Source organism: Ceratotherium simum, chromosome 4 (genome assembly GCF_057802395.1).
Source record: "Ceratotherium simum simum isolate JZ-2026a chromosome 4, ASM5780239v1, whole genome shotgun sequence".
In the NCBI taxonomy this organism is placed as follows: domain Eukaryota; kingdom Metazoa; phylum Chordata; class Mammalia; order Perissodactyla; family Rhinocerotidae; genus Ceratotherium; species Ceratotherium simum.
Window position 1 is genome coordinate 10,192,043 of NC_141903.1, and position 13,975 is coordinate 10,206,017.

The following is a 13,975-nucleotide window of genomic DNA, read 5'->3' on the forward strand; positions in this document are numbered from 1 at the left end:
AGTCTAAATTCCCACCATGAGCAAAGCTCCCATCGCACTTTCCAACACCTCCATGATGCTAAGCACTTCTTTCCCATCCTGAGTTCATCACCCCAAAAGACAGAAAAATATGCTGTGCAGAGCAGGAAGCTAGAGGAGGGTTATAAGCAGATACTCCAGAAAAAATTAGATCCATAAACTGGCAGTTTTCTAAGATATTGGTGTACATAAGCACAACAGAAGTGGGCAGGGCATAAAAATGCAAGATCACCTGGTGGGTTGGGTCATTTTCATTTTTAATTAGCCCCTTGATCCCAAATCAAGGATTTGCCATCTCATGCTGTGTGGGCCCTACAGTCTGTGGCAGAGTGAGGTCACTGCAGGGTACAATGCACTTGTTGGTGTGGCTATCCTGCAGTGATAGCTCCTCCAGAGCCCACCTCAAACCATCATGCTTCTCAGCCTGGGTCCTGAGACCCCCTGACAAAACGGTGAGATCTAGTTTGGGTTTCAACTTAAAATTCCACAGTTAATTTCCCTGAACATTTAAGATCATGAGATCCAGCAGCCTGTCTGTCCGTTTCATCGCACCAGTAAACAAATAAGACTAAGATAAAACACAACACTCGTTCTTGTCCATTCGTCCCTGCAACAGCCTTGTAGATTGGTTCAGAAGTATATTAATCTACACAGTCTCCCTTCCTGGCAACCAGGCAATGGTCACCTGGCTGAAGAAGCAGCAGGACTGGTGATGATGACATCCTTTCTTCTATCTTAGTATTAAAGACCTCTCCTTCCCAAATTCTTGGAATTCCCAAGAATTTCCTGAATTCTTTTAAAGTCTGGCTCATTCTTTTGACAAGACCCCCATACATGTGGGTCCAGTCAAACTTGCATGGCTGAGCAAACTACTACAGTAATATAATTAAGTAATTGCTACCTACACTTGGGAATGAGAGGTGGGTTGGCAAGGCTCATATTCCTTCTCGTTAAATTCTCCACCAGCCTGCGGTTGGATTGATGCTGCTCAGAAAAGGGATCCTAAAGCTCAACCCGCATTCAGAGAAGGCATTTCATAATCCCCGTTGCTGAATATCAGATGTCTGGGTTAGCATCTTTGCAGAGCGCAGCATCCTATGTGAACGTGGGATGTACGTACCCCACTGCAAATTGAGACTAATTGAGCAAACCACTCCAACAGTTTCACCTCCCCTGTCACAGCGCTGCAGTGCACAAAGCTATTTCAGTAAGAGGCGAGAGGGAAATTTGGCAAGGAATCTTGGCTTACACTATTTAAGTCTTGGAATGTCATTCAAGATGTTCTTGTTCTGTTTCTAGTGTAATGTTTAAACCCACAAAATGAGACTAGAATCTATAATGTTAAATTAGAATTAAGATAAATACACTTGTCATACTTAAGAAGCCACATTTCAATAAGATATGCTACTACTGGCTAAGAGCCACAGATCTTTCTGTATCCACACAATCAACTCTCAGTTGGCCCCAACAATGGAAAAGAACAGCACAGAGGATAACCCAATAAAGCAAAATCATTCAGGATCTCTTATATAATTTTATCTTGTAGTAGAGCTTCCATCTTAATTTGCTTTGCTTACGCTAATTTTCAAATTAATTTATATTCTCGGGCAGCATGCTAGAATGAAAATAATCCTTTTCCCAGAATTAAGAGACCTAGGCAACAGAACAGTCTATTTCCTAATCTTGGACAAATTACTTAAATTTTGGGGGCCTGTTTGTCCATTCTCGAATGGAGATATAAACACCTACTCTACCTACTTCATAAGCTCTGTGCACGTTCCAACATCAAGGGAGCAGCATGACCCAGACCCGAGCTGGGTCATTTGTCAAAGTTAGCCTGGAATGATGAAGAGCTGTCTGAGGTAACTCACACAAAAAGCATAATCCAACCCTTGCATAATTAAGACGTGCATGTTGTCATACACTCACACTGATACTGAATTAAACGAATTCGGGATTGGAAAATGTTGACATTTCTAGAAATAAAACCAAACGAGGCTATAATGATTCTATACCAAAGCACAACGCAGCACTGTTCGGGCCACTGACCTGAAACTGGGAAGGAGGTATCTTCTGAAAACTGAACATTTAAAATCGTTAGGAGGGAAACAGATTCAGTAAACACCTTCCTGCTAAACAAAAATGATCATCTCTACGTTTAAAAAAAAAAAACACACATCTACATATACCAAAACTCTATACTCATCTACTCATGTGAAAATCGCTTCTTTGTAAAATATTATGTAACATCTACCATGATATTCTACAGAAATGGTGTACTTGAGGTTATACGGTTTTATGGAGAGATATTAATTTAGCAAAAACTACTTTTATAAAATTGAAAGGAAAAAGACCAATATATCAACTTAAGTTGCAGGAGTTTATGTAGCTGCTTTCTCTGTAGTTAAAAGAAAAATGCATACTCAACTATACTTGGAACACAATACCAGCTCATCTGTAGACCACCTTCTTAAAGACTATGTACTAACGTAAGGTTTTGTAAATTTCTAAAATGTTTTAAATGGGATATTATCTTTTGCAATAAACTTACATATTTTTCCTAGGTTTTAAGACTCCATTACTAGCTTGGGTGGATCTGGGTTCTAAAATTTAAACTTAGAAAGCTGGCCTGGTGGTGTAGTGGTTAAGTTTGTGCGCTCCATTTCAGCAGCCCGGGGTTCACGGGTTCGGATCCTGGGCACAGACCTACACACCACTCATCAAGCCACGCTGTTGCAGTGTCCCACATACAAAAGAGAGGAAGAGTGGACACATGTTAGCTCAGGGACCATCCTCCTCAAGCAAAAAGAGGAAGATTGGCAACAGATGTTAGCTCAGGGGCTAATCTTCCTCACCAAAAATGTTAAATAAATAAATAAAAATAAAATAAAATTTAAACTTAAGAAGGATGCCTCAGTGGTCCTAATGACAAGGATAGTTTTCATGATAATTGCTTCTATATGTTTCCCAGGGAAACAAATAAGCAAAGAACAGATTCAATACTCAGAGCCACAATGATCCCAGGAAGCCCATCACGTCCTGGGAGCAAGGGAGGCTGTGTGAATCAGTGGAGCAGCTTCCAGCCAATCAAGCGGATACACATTTATGATTTTCATCATTATTCTGCCCTCACATCTGAACTATAATTTATTCAATATTTTTCTTTAATTATTTTTCCCATAATTTTCTTCCTTAAAAGGCAACTTTACATCACCACCACGAGGAAAACCAATATGATGTTCCAAAAATGGAAGATGAAATCAAGACAATTTTATTCAATTCTTGCTAGTGACTGTTGAGTATTGAAGGCACTAAGCTTGAGGCCAGCTCTTTGTTAAAAAGGGAAATTAGCAAATATTCAACACGTGCTAAAGCCACTTAACACCAAACACATTTTCTACTTGACTAATCAGGATGTTTGAGAGAATTGAAAAGAAAACAACTTTCCCATCATATGATTCAATTTTTCTTTCCTGCATTGTCCATGAGCCATCAAAAACCAACTTGTTTACCAATTTAGGGGAAAAAAAAAAAAACTGGACAGAGAATCAGAAGTCTTGAATTTGATACTATTTTTCAACCTTCTTTTTGCTGCGACCTTGGTAAGGTTAACCTCTGTGAGCCTCTGATTCCTTTCCTTATAAGGCTGAACATAACCCTTGCCTTACAAGGGTGTCCTGACAATTAAGTGGGAGAAAGCCCTGAGCACAATATAGGGCACACAACAGGTGCTCAATAAATGCGTGTTCATTCGTTTGTTGATTGAAGTAATTGGGAGAGAGGTCAGAAGATGCCTTCATGGGGCTGCAGTGGTTTTTCAGAAAGAGGCTTGAGATTTTTCTCAGGGCAAAAAGTGGTGTTGGTAAGGAAAGAACTCCTCCTGGCCTTATTAAGACCAGGAACCATGACAATGAATGTTAAGTAACAAAGTTCTCAGTGATCCAGGAGAATACGCAGGCATATAAAGCACAGCACAGCACTCTGGGGAATGAAGGATTCTTGTTGCGTGGAATCAAATATCCTAGAAGCGAAAGGCATTGCAAGAGCCGGGCCCCCGCCATTTTAAGCAGGAGGCAGTTAAGTAAGGATGGTGCTTCGTCCCAGCGCTTGTAGCAACCACGTGGGTTAGTCAGTGTTGGGAGCAATGTAATTGGTGGGTGGAATGTGTGAAGGCCTACCAGACATCACGACTCAGGGCAGTTCCAGGAACCACTGACGCTAGACTTGAGACCTGTTCTGACCTCCAGGTGCAGTTTCTTCATTAACTGAGCAGAGGCCTCAACACAGCCTTCACTTGAAAAGGCTCTCATTGTAAGCTGCTCAAGGCAACTCACTGTCTGCTAAAAACGTACTTCTTTTTGTAAGTTCCAAGAAACATAGATGTTTTATGATCGTAATGTCCATCAAGCATGGCTTGCAATAAAAAGAGCTGAGGGACAAATCCACACCCAACACCTTTCCTGTTTGGCACAAACCATGTCTGACGGGCTTAATGGTCATAACCCCCTTTCCAGTACTTTCATCTAAACTTCCTCCCCATCTTCTTTCAACCAATTAACAGCCTGAATTCCTGTTGATCATGTCTACCACCCCTACTCCTATGGTTTCCCAAATCTATGATTTCTTCCTGCCTCCTACAGGACCCTCAGTCCATGAAGAGCAAACTTAGAGCTTGGGTTCCTCATTGCCAGACTAAGGCAGGTTCCAAGGTAAGCATGCCTTTCCCCTATTGGTATCCTGCTCCAAACCCCCTTCTCTCTCAGCTGGCCCCCACAGAGTCATCCCGACTGGTCTCTCACATGCACTCCCTTTCCCTTCCAGCACATTCTCCATGCAGCAGTGAAGCAATCATTGCAAAATTTAGATCTGAACCATGTCACACTCTGGCTGAAAACTATTCAATGGCTTCCCAATAACTTAGGAAGTAAGACCAGGTCTGTCGCTAGAGCCCAGAGGGCTCCACTGGCCTCTCCTGTGGAAGATCTCATCACAGGCCCATGTGCTGTTGCTCTCCAGTCAAATTGAGTCACCCTGCATTCCTCAGACCCATCATGCAACACTCCCTAAGGGATCTGTGCACACTTTTCCTTTTGCCTGGAGTAATCTCTGCCATGCCCAGTTTCCACCCTCCCTGCCCAGTTTCCAGCTCTGTTGGGACTTCCCAGGTAAGACTTTCCATGACTACCACCAGCACTGCCCCAGACCACACCAAATACCCCTCTTATATGCTCACCTGACACCAGGGACTCCTCCATCAAAGGCCTTGGCACAGTTGTCCTTATACATATACTTGTGTCATTCTTTGATGAATGTATTTCTCTTTCATTAGCCTATAATCTTCCTGAGGTAGGAATCCTGCTTATTTTTGTTCACCTTTGTATCTCCAGCACTTAGCACAATGGGATTCAAATATTTGTTGCAAGAATAAATTAATGAATGAATTGGATCTAGTGGAGAGACAGGAAGAAATGATTCCCGGGTTTTTTCTCTGACAGTCCTCACATGGAGCTGGCACACTGGTGGGTACAGGCTCTGTCTGTGCTCCCAGGAGCATCCAGCTTTCCACTAATTAGAGCCTTCAGCAGCTAAAGTGCCCAGGGCTTCTAATTCCACTGTGGTCCACATGGCATTCAGGACCCAGGAACATCAAGCCACGGCCATCCTGCCCTACGGCCACCTCCCAACACCTTTATCCTGCATACTGACAGCCCAGCTTAACCTTGTTTCTGAACAAATTGCCCTCATAATTAAATCCCAATGCATTTTGCACATTTTACCAAGATACTGCCTTACCATATGAAAGAGAAAATTAGTTTTGAAATTAAAGCAGATTGTTAACTATTTTCACTGTAATGTTTCCATTAAAATGCCAGAATTTATTACATGTGACCTCGTCCACTTCAGACAAAATGCAATTTAAAGGAGACAGGGTCTGTCTAACTAAAGAAGCATTTCGGGCAGAGCATTTTGCCTTGACTTACACCACAACGAAAATGAAAAGACAACAAACATCACGCCAAAGAATTATTTGCACCAAAGTAAATAAAAGCTTTATTCTCATGAATGGCTTTCACAAATTCTCAGAATCCATAACTATATTATATTAAATTTCACTCAAATGAAACCTGTATTTTTTTTCTCCTGGCAAAACCTCAATATATATATTTTTAAATCATCAGCTAAGCACGGTGACCTCTCCTGGGTGCCGGGGCTTGGTTTCCCAGGTAGCAGGGTTGTGATACCCTGGTTATGCTGACAGAAAAAGCCTTCTTTCTCCAGAGCCAAATGGGCTGAGTCATTTAATTGTCGAAAGCGAGAGTGGTTCGGAGAGCTCTTCAGCAGAGCACGCCAGCCCGACGGACCCCAACCCCACATGCAGGATGAGCACATGCCCTTTCCTGATTCGCGCCCCCTGGATGTCACACCCCCTCCGTTTCACCCCCTTAATTAACGCCGTCCTTGTTATTCTCTTGTGTTGATTATTGTCCTCAATTATAGCTATTTCCATTTTTCTCCCCCTTTGCCCAGTGCACATTCAATGTCCTGAGAGGAGGAATTGCTTTCCTTGCCTTGTAAAGTCTGAAGTCCAGGAAGTCTTTGTTGGAGTGAAATGAAAGACTTCCACCTCATGAGCCCTCGTCTGTGCCATGTGGCCCGCTGCACTGGCCTTCCCCCAAGTCTACTTTCCCTTACCGTTTACCAGCCCCCTCAGATCCAGCCTCCTCCCCGCTGGCTGGGGATCTCTCTAAGATACACATCTGGCCGTGTCATTCCCTGGCTTTTATATCTCAAATCACACCCCACCACCATCCTAGAGCATAAAATTCCTCCCACGGCAAACAAGGTTCCTTACAATCGGAATCCTACCCAGTATGTGGAGCCTAACTTCTTACTACTCCACTTTCCCCTATACCAATCTCCTTACCACTTTCCAAAAAGTCAGAGACTATTATATATCAGTGACTTAGCACATGCTGTTCCTCTACCTGGGACACTGTTCCATTACTTTTCTTCTTTGCGAAATAATTTTCATTTTGTGAGAATAAACGAATAGTAGCCATATTGCTAATTATGATAATAAAGGCCCTACCTTCTTGGGGCTATTATTAAATGGTTTGCTTTCATTATCTTATTTATTCCTCAAAAAATTACTGCAAGATAGCCTATGATTACCTCCATTTTCCAGAAGAATAATCAAGACTTGGAGGGAGATGAGTAATATGTCAAAGTCCACAAGTATGAAGTGGTGAAGGCTGGAGTTCTTTCAAGGTCTGACAAACTCAGGAGCTTGGCTCTTAACTCCTAAGCCAGACAGCAAGTTGCAATTTAAATGTCACCTCCTCTCTGTCACTTTTTCTGATCATCCCCTGCCCCTGCCACGGGATTAGTCACTCCATCCTCTGTGGGCTCACAGCACTTTGTATACAGGCTGCTGCTTATATTATCTTGGCATTTTTTGTCAATCTCTCATACTCTTCTCCACCAGGGAGCAAAGTCCTGGGGGACAGGAATTGCCATTTGCATCTCTGGGACCCTCCAAGAGTTTATCACGTTGCCTGAGGTGCTGTGAATGCTTCATATATGTTTGTTGAATGAGTTAGAAGAAAATCCGGAGATGAAAACGCCAAGAGGAAAAACAGTCCAAGGTAGAGAGAGACAGATTGAGACAATGCCAGGAGTCCTGACGTCTGCCCCTGATTTTCTGCACAATTTTGAATAAGTACCTTCACCTCAATCTCCCACCTCTGTCTTTAAAATGAAACCATCTGCCTTTCTGACTTCACAGGCTGTTTAGAAGAGAAGTGAAATTATATACATGAAAATGCTTCAGTAAGTTTGAGTAACTCATTAATTCCTATTTTTAAAGAAACAGTGTTTGATGGGTTTTTTTCCTGATTATAAAAGGAAAGCAAAATCATTTCAGAAAGGATGAAACTACAGAAATGTACAAATTGTGTGTCCTTTAAGCAGAAGATACCAACATAATTTTAGCTTCAGAACGGAGTCCCTGGGTCTGACCTCTAGGAGATCCAGGGCCTCTGGTGAGGGGCCACATTTCTTCTTTCCCTGACCTCCAGGATCCCTGATGACTTTCTTGTTGTTGTTATATTTCTGTAACCTTTTCTATTTAAGTCATAGAATGTTCTCATTTATTAAAAAAAAATCATCACAAATATTAATGGCTGCACACATGTATCACTGTATGAAAGTAGCACAAATCTAGAAAAATGGGTTCTAATTTTTTTTGGTGAGGAAGATTGTCCCTGAGCTAACATGTACTGCCAGTCTTCCTCTATTTTGTACGTGGGACACCGCCACAGCATGGCTTGAGGAGTGGTGTAGGTCTGCGCCCGGGATCCGAACCTGCAAATCCCAGGCAGCTCAAGTGGCAAGTGCGAACTTAACCACTAGGCCAACAGGCCGGCCCCTGGGTTCTGATTTTGAAGGATCATTTGACAGAATTAATTCCTTCAAGTCACTTAAAAAGGCGAGTGTCCCAGGCAGGGACGACATGGCCCAGAGACTTGTGGGGAAGCGTTTCACTGGCACCTGTTCCAACAGGGTTTCTCCATGGGCAGCTCCATCCCTCAACAACACTCCCAGGGAAGGACACTCCATGATGGAATTTCTCCTCTGGTCTGGGATTCGAGCCTCTGTAGCAGACATATGGTGGCTGGTTGCAACTCAAGGGGGCTTTATTCATAACCCAGCCATAGCAACAGTTTAATGTTACTTCACAAATCCAGGAAAGCTCCCAAGTCAGGGCCATAAAATAGTTGCAATCTGATTCATCACACTGTGTCACAGTAGGAGAAAACCACAGCACTCAAGAGGAACAATATGGCTCTTATTTACCAAGGGCCTGCTGTGTGTTAAGCCCTTCATGGCCATGGGATTGACAGGTAACAACAACAATTAGCCCCATTTTACAGACAAGGAAACTGAGGCAGAAAACTGTGAAGTGAGGAGACTGTCTAGCAGTGGAATAAGGCCTCCTCACTCTTTGAGGAAAGGAGGACCAGTTCCCAGTCAGTGAAATCCTTTCAAACTCCATACCTTGTGCCCCAACTCCATAGCCCTTAGAAAGCAATGTTCGGTGTGAGGGTGCTCAGCCAACGGCCAGACAGCAGACATTCTAAAGTTCTCAAGTATCTAAAGTTCTCCAAGGACAAGAGGAAGCTGGCCTCTCTTTCAGTGCCAAGAAATAGGACAGGAGATACAGCAGAGTCTTACCTTTAAGAACACACTTTAAATGACTTGTTCAAAATCAGATCTGTCCAGCTCCACTAACAGAAGCCGAGAGGCACTCATATATTTTGAAGTAATTTCATTAGGATGATGAGGTACTGGTCATGCATTTCCAAGTACTCACTTGTACAATTCCCAGACTTGATCTCTGCCTCTCCCTCTCTGGGTGCAGACAATAGCAGCCACTGGGTGGCCAGCGGAGCAAGGGAGCCAGCATGGGCCCCAGCTTCTGCAGGGCCTGAGCTCACCTCCTGCAGAACCATGAGCGTGTGCTCCTGAGCCACGTGTGAAACTGTGATGGCAGCAGCAGCGTGTGTATTATGTAGGAGCTCTCTCCTCAGAGCAAAGATCTGCTAGAGCGGGCAGACCAGGGAGAATGCCGTAGCTGTTTTAACAAATTTAGGAACCTCACATTTCCTCATAATTTCCATTTCTGTGGTTCATCATGGAACAGAAGGAAGGTCTGGAAAACGAAACCAGTTCTTTTAATGCCCCAGCTCTCAAACTTTAATTTGTCTAAAAGAATTCTACCACACAGGGCTAGTACAGTATTTGGGGATTTTATATTAAAAAGATCCTTAAGGGAAAACCTAACATGAAACAAATATTTTCTCATCTTATTTTTTTATATCAATTCTTTTAAAGCTAGACATTAATTAGTACTTTTAATTAGTTTGTTTTTCCTATTCATTCACTCCCAGAGCTTGGATAAGTGCCTGCTACATGCCAAGCCATGGTCCTATAGACAGGAACCTCAACAATAATAGGACACAGTCCCTTTCCTCAAGAATCTTAGGCTACTGTGGAACATAGATAGGTAAAGAGAAAATTCCATTATGACATGGTAATGCTGTAATTGAAAAATGTACAAAGAACAATGAGGTCACTGAAGAAAGATGATCTTGAGGAATGAGGGAAGGTTTCACAGACTAGGAGATGGAGATAAGGCAAGAAATGCTACTCCCACTTACAATGCCCTGACCCTCCCTCTCCACCAATTCAAATTGTTCATGTCATTCAAGAACGAGACCCAGTTCCATGAAGTCTACCTTGACAACTGACTTCTGCCCACATATGCTATAGGTTCCTTGGGAGTTGAGACATTAATCCATTTTTTGCGTATATATTTTAGGCCAAGTGCTCCTTGATATGCAGTTACCAAAATCCCTATTAAAGCAAAGCTTCCCCACCCATAGGACACATGCATCATCCACATTACCACATCAAGCAGCAACCAAGCTACCCCAGGTTAATGATGCCACCTTTTGGTTACCAACTGGAATTTTGGGTCTCTTGTATAATGTTTATTTTCTTTCCTAACCTGATTCACCTCCTGATCTCTTCCTAACACGCGCGAGCGCGCGCACACACACACACACTTTCTCTCAGAAATTTTCTCAATTAATTTTATCTCAGGAAAACAATTTCTCAGACATATATAGCAAAATGCTTCAGAACGTGGGCTTTGAACTCTGTAGACCTGGGTATGGAATCTGGCTTCCTCCTTCCTGGGCATGTGATGCTGGGCCAGGAACTTAAACCCTCTGATTGCTACTCCTCTTTGAGACAGGATGATAATTTTTGCCGACCTCGCAGATTAAATGTGATAATGCACTTAAAGTACCATCTCTGTCATATAACAAGTACTCCGGAAATGTTAACTGTTATTATTACTGACACACGCATCCTCTGAAGAGAATGAATGCATCCTCCCCCATTCCTTTTCCATTTGGTCCAGTTATTCAACAACAATTCTCTCTCTTCCTTACTCTCCGAGTCTAATCACGACATAAAGGTCATAATAGTAACACTTTATAGGGATAATGAAAATACCACTTACATGTTAAGGAAAGGACTGATGGTTTGTATGTAAATAAAATAGATAGCAGAAATCTTTCATTCCTTCAGCAGGCGTTCATTGAGGTCATCCTGTATGCCAGGAACCCAGTGTTTGCTAGAGATGCAGAAGTGATGAAGATGGACACAGCTCTGCAGTGCTGGGAAGGACGTTCTCATGACAGTATGATACGTACATGGGGGAGGTTCAGGCTGAAGAAAGCAGAGAGGTCCAAACTTGGTTGAGTGGAATGTGGGTCAAGACGTGCCTCCCAGGCCAAGACATAAGGAGGAAGAGGAGATTCTGAAGGTAGAAGGTCTTGGAAAGAAAGGTAAGAGGAGTATGCTCTCGACAGAGAGAATGGCATGCAGGAGGGACAGAGAAAAGGAGAATTCTGGGACTAACAGAGCAGTTCTGTTGAGTTGGCGCAAGAGTGGGAGGTAAAAAGTACTGGAGAGAGAGGCTGGTCCAAACTGGGCGCCTGAGGCCTTCATCCTCGGTTGCTGCAGAGCCATTGAGCCTTCCTCACCAAGGAGGGTCTACTTTAAAGGACCACATTGACGACAACAGGAAAAATTCAAAGGGAGGAGAGAAGAGGCAGTGCGTCTCACTAGACGACGCAGCAATGGCAGCGGTGAGAGATGGTCATGGCCAGACCCCAGCTAGCGGCATCAGTGGTGAGAGGAGCATCTGGATTTGAGGGTCTTCAGGAACTAGAACGAGCAGAACCTGGAGAAGAGCTGGATGTGGAAGAAGAAGAGTCCTTCTCCCTCCAAATCCCTTTAGAATCTCCTCATCTCCGTTCTGGCTTTGTCCTCTTCTGTTACACCTGCTATTTCATAAACAGCAACAATTAAGTAAACAAAAAGTTCTTGTTCTGGTTTTATAGGATTTTACGGTTCAATTACCAGAAGCGAAGAGATTGATCCTAAAGACATCATAAAACCAACAAAAATTCTGTGCCTTTTTATAGGTTTCTGAGAGTTGCCAGATAGGTCATCCCATGAGATTCCATGGTCTACGCAGGGCAGCAGCTGGGTTTAAGTTGTTCATTATTACCTTTAAAATAGTTGATGCCTAAAGAACAACATAAGGTATTAATAGTGTAGGAGTACATAATATGCTACTTAAGAGCAGGGAGTCTAGAAACAGTACTGCCTGGGTTCATATTCTAGTTCTTCAACTAACAAGCTGTGATATAGGCAAGTTACATAACCTCTGTGCCTCAGTTATCTCATACGTAAAATATGAGTACCTGATGCAGGTTAAGTAAGGCAAAACACATAAAGTGCTTAGCTCTCTGCCTGGAACACAGGATATTTGCTCAATAAATCATAGCTTTATTATAAAGATTGTTTTTAACAAGATGTTGGGTCGCTGAGTGGAGGTCAAGAGTCAACCGACCATTTCTGGCTGGGACCCCCCACCTCCTCACGTCCTAGGCAGTCCTCACACCTGCTCTCATGGGATGGGTTGGGTGGGGCTGGCACTAAGTGTCTTGCTGTGGCCCCTGCACAGGCCTCCTGGAGTCTGTGGGCTCACAGTGTGGCAGAGGGTGGTCATGAACGTGGGCCATTTGCCATTTGGAAAGTGAAGTCAGAGCTTTAAAACTCTGTCTCTCTGATGACTCAGGTGTTTTCTGGAGTCTTCGCTGCTGTTGTGAGGTGAAGCAGGGGAGGATGGGGTAATTTCCTCTGGTTTTTTTTCCTTTGTGAACAAACTGCTCTGAATTTCTGGAGCTGGCATGATGCCAACTGCATTTACTTTTATTTAATCATTCCATAGACTCCTCTGTGAAAACTGGGGTAATTAGGCCCAAAATATATCACCCAGAGGCTTATTTTAACTATCCGAAATAAAAGCTAGATCCCAATTTCAACAAAATTACCAGATCATTTCCCTTCCAAGAACTTCTGGCAGTGCTTATGGGATTGTGGGTCCCCGGCCCTGGAGAGGCTGGAGGCAGGGGGCAGTGGTCTCTAGAGCAGTCAGCAGCAGGATGCACTGCCCTGGAGGGTGCCCTGAGACACCACGCTCTCCTGCACAAACAACCTGGAAATTTTTCCTCATTCTGCCCTGAGACCTGTGGGACAACACAGCGTACACACGCTCTGTCATCTGAAACCCCTGGGTGCACGTCCTGCCTTGCTACTAGTTGCGTGACTTTGGCCATGATGCTTTCATCCTCTGATGCTCAGTCAGCCTATTCTCCTGAACAATGGGATACCATGATAATTACCTGTGAGGACTCAAAGACCTGCTCATCACATGGTAGGGATTCGTGGTCAAAGTTTCTTTTTTATATTTTAACATCTCTGAAGATTACAATCAATGCAATAATAAACCACTGTGCCACTGTTTAATTGGTAGCATGTTCTCTTTCTTATGAACCCGTAAAATCATGGTGCATCTTACATTTGATAAAATTTGACATGTAGTATGTAGAAACCATTCCATGGTAAAATGTAAGCTCTCAGATGATTGGTTTTTCCATTACTTTTCTGCTCTTATACCACAGCCCTCTTAGCGGAACCAAGAACATATGAACTAAGAATATGTGGAAGAGAATACTGGTTATACAAGAGCTTTTGGACTGGACCAGAAAAACACCAATGATTTCAGTCAACACATAAGATTTGCAAGTATCCTGCATACATCACTGTTCTCCAATATTATGCTTTTGACAGACATCACTAATCAATTCAGCACTGCTTCCCACTGAGCCAAGATGTAACCTCTGAATCCTTCTCAATGCAGTACTACAGGCAGCCAGAGCTGGCACATGAAGCGAAATGTATTTTCTGTCCCTGACTCAGGAGCTTGGCAGATAAGGAAAGATGGAAGGCCTTGGACAAATCAGGAAGCTTAAAT

At 43.1% G+C, this 13,975-nt stretch overlaps 1 protein-coding gene across 1 annotated transcript in view; it reads right to left on the reverse strand.

Annotated features, from left to right (window-relative positions):
* Window positions 1-13,975, reverse strand: part of DOCK2 (dedicator of cytokinesis 2) — a 401,533-nt gene that overhangs the window by 208,898 nt on the left and 178,660 nt on the right. The gene's annotated exons all lie outside the window — the stretch shown is intronic.